The following is a 7,816-nucleotide window of genomic DNA, read 5'->3' on the forward strand; positions in this document are numbered from 1 at the left end:
TCTTACAGATGTAAAAGCAGACCAAGAAAGAGGAATGGAAATTTGCAATTTTGGCCATAGGTTATCTTCACAAGCTTAGACTATTTAAGGGAAGCAAATACTGTGTTGAAAGCGTGTTCCTACAGCACAAGCCTTCTTAAAAACTTACCTGGAAAGGACATAATTGTTAAATTGTCTTTTAAGTGCATCAATATTTTTAGGACACTAACATAAAATTCACTGCTTGTTCTTGAAAATAAATGAGCACCTGCAATTTTAAACACTTTAACATCCAATTTATTTAAAAAAAAAAAATCAAACCAAAACCACCCCTATATGCACATTTCCTGGATATGTTAACCATAAGTACTCCACAATCACAAAAGAACAGCATAACACAATGTTTGGTGCACACAGCTTCAGCCTGGTGTTTCCTATGAAGTTCTGCCAGCTAAAACTGCTTTTTAAAAGCACCACGTTGCACGTCTCCATCCCCAGTGGTGTGAATCCTCCCATCAAAACTTGTCAGTCAAATTAATCCATCTTATCAAATGACAGCAGCCATCAGTTGTGCATATAAAGCCAGCCCTCCAATGACAAATAGCACCAATGCCTATAAAACACATTGTGCACATTATTTAATCCCACTACCTGGTGTCACCCTGATCTGAAACCTGTCTCCCCCCTGAAATTCCTGGAATATTTTACAGATGCCTCTTTCTGCAGGTCCCCCTCTTCCATGAGCAGAGAGGGAGCAGCTAGTGAACAGTAAGAAATGGTGGTATATCAACAAAAAGGCATGGAAGCCAAGAAAAACTGAGGCTGTGTTTCACACCCGAGTCTTCAGAACCGTAAACCACCACAGACAGCAGTGACCAATGCTGCACTTGGGCTCTTCCCGGTCTCAGCAATGCCCGCTGACTCAGGAGGATGCAAGTTCAGCTGCGACACTGGAGTGCTTCGATACGGGTAGGCACAACTAGTGAAGCAAGCCTCAAGACAGGTATTGTCATACATGTCAGCTTTGCTTCTCGTTTCATACACTCCAAAACCCCAAACCCAGACCCCCAAACTTTCGTCTTCCTACATTCCCTTCTCTTTCCCTCCACTACTCTCCTTCTAAAATGGGAAACAAATCAAATCAGGTAATTTACTTTTGGAGAAGTTATGTAAAAAAACATAATTGCATCCACAAAATACATGCAAGATGCTTTGAGAGAACACAGCTATCTGATTCGCTAGTAAAAAGAACTCCCTTCTAAAATACCACAGCAAAGAAACAAACTGAAATAGATACTCGGACATAAAAATATGTAGGAAATTTTAAGTTACTTTGGTTGTTTACAAGCCAGACAAATGCAAGCTTGTAAACTGACCCTGCAGTGTAAACACTGCAAAACCAAGCACCTTGCGTTGTACATGCTGTCATGCTGATTAAAAAAAAAAAAAAAAGATCCCCACAAAGAGTGCCAGATAAGGAACAGGGTAAAACAAGTGCAGTGGTGCAGCTCTGTGGGGCTCCAGCTCCTTCAGCCTGCCCGGATGCATCAACAGCTCTCCTCCCTTTATGGTGTTTGTTATGTAGGCACAGGTGTCACTTTTGTCCTCTACAAAAGACTCAAAAGCGCTTGCCAGTGGATATATTGAAGTCTTCCTGGACACTTACAGGAAATCACGATCAGCTTTGCCTGCCATGACAGAAGATGTCCCACGCTATCCTGATCAACTCTTCCACTGTCAACAGGAAGGCTTAACGTGTACCAGAAGTTTTCAACTCCATACCTTCTATACCTCGAAGAACAGCACAGCTACCACAACGCTTGGCACTACTTACTCACAGCTCCCGTGCTTTTCCTCCTCTCCCCCAGCCAGCACGTTCGTACATGGAGGCATATCAAATGCAAACTCCCTCCTCTTGTATCTATGCAGACCGTTCTAGGAGCAGATGTGGTCCCGGTGAGAATATGAGGGCTGCCCTGCGGCAAACTCTTACAACTTTTGAGGTTTTCTTCCCTGCCAGCATGACAAATTTAACAGCATCTGTTTTTTTGCTTAACACGAGCTCCAGCTGAAGAATGATCTTGAAGGATAACTACTTCACAGATGCTGAGACATGGACTTTGATCAGAAGAAACAGATGTGGGAGGATGCATTTTCCAAGATTTTTTCAGTGCTAAGAGAATATAAACTTCAAAAAAATCCGCTATGACTTATACTCTGTAGTCCTCCAATTAATGAAGGAACACTAGACTTGAGCTTACTTTTATAGAAGTAACAATAAAAGCAAAATATGCTTCTTTTTATTGCTGCTTGGTATATTTTTAAAAACCCACGAAGAATTAAAAACCCACAATTAATCATTTTTAACTGGATCAGTTCCCTGATCTGATTTGCCATGCAGCTGCATGAAAAACTATGCCAACAGAAGAGAGAAGATAGCACTAAAGTGAGCAGCTGGGAAGGGGATGGGAACTGTTTACTGATATTACTGCCAAAAGAAGAAATGCTTGTCAAGCTACTGCCTTAAAACACTGTCACCAGCTCTTCCAGAAAAGAAGGTAATGCTTCACCATGGCACGCTGAAGTCAAGTTTTTCAGGACCCTCCCTCTACCACACAAGGTCCAAAAGGACTGCTGCATCTGAAAGGAAAGCTGAACGTCACCCTTTCCAGCCTAACTGCACTAGTTCTTGTCCCCTTTTTCACAAGAAAGGGATGGGTAATACACATAAATAACACCAAAAGACAGAAAAAAAAAATACTATGAGGACTGCAACCGAACAACACGTGGCAATCCTCAAAAGCATCCCTGTTTACATCTTTTCAAACATCAAGTCCTCAGTCTCTAAAGGTTCTGGCATGATGTCAAAGATCTGCATCCGTAATTAAGTGTGCTACTGACCGGTCACTCTTACAGGCCTGGAAACACCACGCAGAGCTCGCAGCCTCCATACCCTGCAGCTTTCATACAGCACCTCTCTTGAGGCCTGCTGCATTTTCAGCAATGCACAACCAGCATCGGATTCCCTCAGGTTTGCAAATACAATAGCAACACACCCCATTTCTAATACAACACTGAGAATTCTGCAGGTATGTTAGGATCTATATTCACAATGGCAAGAAGCAAGGAAAACAGCAAGAGCAACCAGGGGGAATCTTAAAATACCTATATGAACACGAAAAGGAAGAAAAGAGAGGGAATTGCGAGAACCTCGCAGCCCCCAGAATTCCCCAAGCATCATACGAGCACCCCAAAAGTTCTGTGGAAGTCTCTGCCAAGGTAACCAACGTGACACTTTGATTCCTACCAAAAGTGTATCACACTGTTACACAACACAAACCTCTCGCTGACTGCTTCTGCTGGAAATCTATAACCCATTTAACATACAGCATTAGCATCTGACACTGACACAGCGAAATCAGCAATGCTGGTCTGATGACAGCTCTACCTCTATGCTGCCTAGCACATATGACCTTCAAACTTGCAAAATATTTTGTTATTTCAGTCCTGAATTACCTTGAGCCAAGCTTGCCAACAATGCCAAATAACATGCCAGTTTAAAAAAAAAATTAGAACATAACTTTTTTCCACCTGTGTCAATTTTTATGCTAGAACAGAGAGAGAAAACAAGCACTCAAGCACTGATTTAGCTCAAAGAACTTTTCAATTTGATGTGGCATTTGCGAAAGACTGTGATCACTAAAATAAAAATTTTCTAGAGACTGATTTGCCTCTCAAAGCTATGTGAAATAAAATCTTGTCTGCACATAAATATTTCAACTTTTACACATGCCATTCTAGGTATGTAAAAACAGAATTCTTATATGAAAAGTGAAAGACAAAAAAATTGAGGACTACTCTAGACTGCTGTTTTTCAGAAGATAAAGCAGAACCACATGGACGAAAACCAGAAATTCAATCCCACGCACCTTCATTTGTTTGCCTTGCCTTTGTATAGCCAAATTGGAAATTTCTAGCTTTGATTTAATTAGTGATTATAGACACGATGACACTATAGTCATATGACTTGCATTTCCTGTAACGCTGCATAGTCCACTTGGTCCTTGCTGAAAAGACAACCCTGCTTGTAACGATCCCAGGTCCCTATCCAGGTCACCGGATATTATATTCTAAAAAAATTGGATCAAAGTGGAATATTAAAATAACTTTTTGCAATGTAAATCCAGTTCACTGAGAAGGCTTTCTGAGATACAATTTTTGCTTAAAAAGCCAGTCTGACATTTTGTTTCATTGAGTCAATTGGCCGATAACCTGAAAAGCAAACAACTCCGTTTGTCAGACAATCTGCAAACTACAAGAAAAGCATTGAAAAGGCTAGGGAGGGATTAACAGACTTGTACTCTGAAGCCTGGAAAGTAGCAAAACGAAAGTTACTAACAGTCACATATTATATAACAAAACATCCCTCATAATATAATTAAGAACAAAAAAATTGAGGCTATGATATATTAAAAAAATAACCAAGGCAGGGCTGGGGGAGCAGACTAATAATAATCTCAAAAATGAGAAAGAAATGCCATAAAATTGTAGACTCAGAATTTAGGAGTTTTCATCAGTCAAATCAAGGTAAAGCCACAGACTGAGGACTGGAAAATATTGTCCCTACATTTCAAGAAAAAAAGAAACACCGAAGAAACACTCACACCCCCCACCCCACCCCCAATTAGCTTGTCCTCAAACATTTTCAAGACTTTAGACCAAACGTTGAAGACAAGAATTATTACAGACAGAAATGAAGGGGAAACATGGTGAATTGTAACAGAAAGCAGCTACTCTTCTAGGCAAGGACATTTCATCAAAGGCTCATCTAACATCAATTGTCTGTTCAGATTGCAGAGAAACATTCCATGGGATGCCACGTGCAAGTTATTAGCTGCAGTTCTTGGATCACTCTACAAGTAACGTAAAGCACTCTAACGAGGGTGGGGAGAGTTTACTCCCTGAATGCCTCAAAAATCAGTCTTGAAATCAATATTAATATATCCTGGCTGACACCGGCAGCAAGGGTTAAGGGTCTTCCTAGTGGAAAGTTGGAAGATATCATCAATAAAAGGAAAGGCTAAAACATAACATAAGGGGAAATGTAAACCCTTGAGGACTGGATTAGTTAGAAAAAGGTAACAGTTAGTAGGACAAAATGCAAATTCACACAGTCAGAGTCAATAAAAGATTCTCCTAGAAACGAAGTGCTCAGCGGTTGGAAACAAGAGGAGGACGACAAGTACACTAAGTTCTAGCACAAGAGGACACAGGCCACCAAGGTAAGGCAGCCACAAAAAGGCAAATACAATCCTAGAATGAAACACGCCAGGTAAACATTTCAGCAAAGCACAAGGAAACATGAGATGCTATCATACAAGTTATCAGTGATCCATGATGTGGTGTACAATTCTGGATGCCAGTCAAACCACACAGAAAAACACTTCCTACTCCCTTGTTCACGTGAACAATCTTATGCAAGAAGGCTAACTAAACAAAAGATGAAAGAGAATAGGGTTGTTCTCTATTGAAGGAGCAACTACGTAAGAGATGAAGGTTATTTAAGAGGAAGGACAACGCTGGGAAAACAGCAAGTACATATGAACTAACTATGAATAGATTTAGACGGGAAATTAAAAAGCTTCTAACACTCTAAAGAACTGAAGTTTTTGGGTATCCTCTCAATAAGAAAAACAGATGAAAGAAGCCACACTCCTCTAAAACACTATTCCACAGGTTAATCTTGTGACACTGCAACTATATATGAAGCAACCAAAGCAGATGCCAAGGAATTAAGACTCTGCACAGCTCTGCTGAAAAGCAAACATACGGGTTTAGAACCAAGAAAGCAAAAAGAACTGCGGCAAAGTAAGAGAGCGTTTATCTAAATTTTCTAAAGGTGCCCCAAGAAAACGGCAGTACTAGATGTACAGTCTGAAGAGAGAGCTGGATCAACCTCATTGCTTGCTGCTCAGAAAAGCGGGGTCCTGTTCTTCCCATTAACCTTTGCAGGAGCGTCCTGCTCCTACTTTTCACTGCCATTTCACAGCCTTTGCTGAGCAGATTGAAGTCACCAAACTTCCAAACTCATCACCTCCATAGATGATCCAACTCACAAGCCAAATACTTTCTTTTGGAAAATTAGTTTTCTGCCAAAAAGAGTTGAATCAGCTCAATGGAGAATCAAAAAATACCCTGGGTGGATGGGACCACGGAAAAGGATCTCTCCTTTCCAGTAGCATCAGGCCATCAGCTGGGCTCAACTATTTTCTTGGTACATACCTTTTTTCTTTTTTAAATGAAAAATAAACCAAAAAAGTTACATCCTGACAGATGCATATTAAAAGCGTGAAACACCACTCACGTAAATACTGCGAGTTAAAGTACAGGCCATCCACGTTTGATAATTTGATATTCTGGATGGTCTAATTTACAATGGAATAATAACTTTTGAAAAAGCTCCTAATAGCAAACAGAAATTTTTCCTGGCAAGGGACTGTAAGATTTAATCTCAATAATTACAAAGTTCCTATGCTGTTGCACTTGTTTGATTGTGCTAAGTGCAGACAGTTACACTCAGTATATATAAGGCAAAATTTAAGAAACTGCAAGTGAACAGACTGCCACTTCTAAAGTACTATAGTCTTGAAGTTCTTGAAGCATTTAGGTTTGCTAAAGAATTCTGCACTGCTGTGCGAGTCCCCAGCTCAAAAAGTCTTCACTTGTGCAAACACGTTAGTTAAAGCCATGTGAAAGCTAAGTCTGGCAAAACACACATAAGACTTCACAAGGTATTTGAAATAACCGGACTATGCGTAGCTGGTCTGGCAAGTTTCTACTTTCATTTCAATCACAGGTCAACGTTAGAAATGTCACGATGGTTCGTGAGAAGATAAAGAAGAAAGGGAATGCTTTATTTACACAAACTTTGCAGACAATAAAAAAACGGTGCAACTCGTACTCAACGAAAAAGAGACAGTGTGGTAATACGAGCACTCACAACAACCTCTTCCATCGGTATACATCCTCGGCCTTGACAAAAATCCAAAAAATGTTGATTTCTTCTCTTATCTAAAATTCCAGTATAACAAGAAATGTAAATCTGACTCTGGTATCTAGCTTAATTTAATTGCCTTTTCCAGTGCTTCGATTCAGAATAGGCATTGTTTAAAAAAAAAAAAAGGCGTTATTTAAATCCTTTTCAGTGCCTCGGTTTAAAAAAGGGATTTTTTTAAAAAAAAAAAAGGCGCAAAAACACCCCTAAAAAAGCAACACACAGAACAAGTTTGATGCTCAAGAAAACCCCCCCCAGGAACAAGTTTGATGCTCAAGAAAGCCCAAGCCAGAGCAGAAGCGCAAAACAAGTGAGTCACCGTCTTCACCCTGTGGACGGCACCAACTTCCAGCCGAAGTTGCCTCCTGGCGTTGTCATGGGAAGAGACGTCAGCTCAGGCTTAACTCGATGCCCCCAGATCAGCCCCTAGACGATGCCTTCGCATCAGGTACTGAAAGAGGCACGAAAACGGGCTCCTGCTGACACTAGCAGAGGTGGTTTACACCCTCGAGTTCTACACCAAAATGACAAGCGTAACGCGCCGCCGAACGCCGCTGAAACCCAAGCGAACCGAGGGACACCACGCGACAGGCGGGAGATAACGAGGCCTCCCGAAGTCACGCCGCAGACGTAAAACTTTAGAAGTTACAGCTCAGCTGGGCAGAAAACACTTCCTTAAACTGCCCAGCGCGAACGGGACTAGTCGGGGCCCGCGGCTGCCGTGCTGGGGTACCCGACCGGCCCCATTTCTCTGCGGAGGCCACAACGCTCTCGGAGACCCGA

Source organism: Aptenodytes forsteri, unplaced genomic scaffold (genome assembly GCF_000699145.1).
Source record: "Aptenodytes forsteri isolate BGI_AS27 unplaced genomic scaffold, ASM69914v1 Scaffold174, whole genome shotgun sequence".
Classification (NCBI taxonomy): Eukaryota; Metazoa; Chordata; class Aves; order Sphenisciformes; family Spheniscidae; genus Aptenodytes; species Aptenodytes forsteri.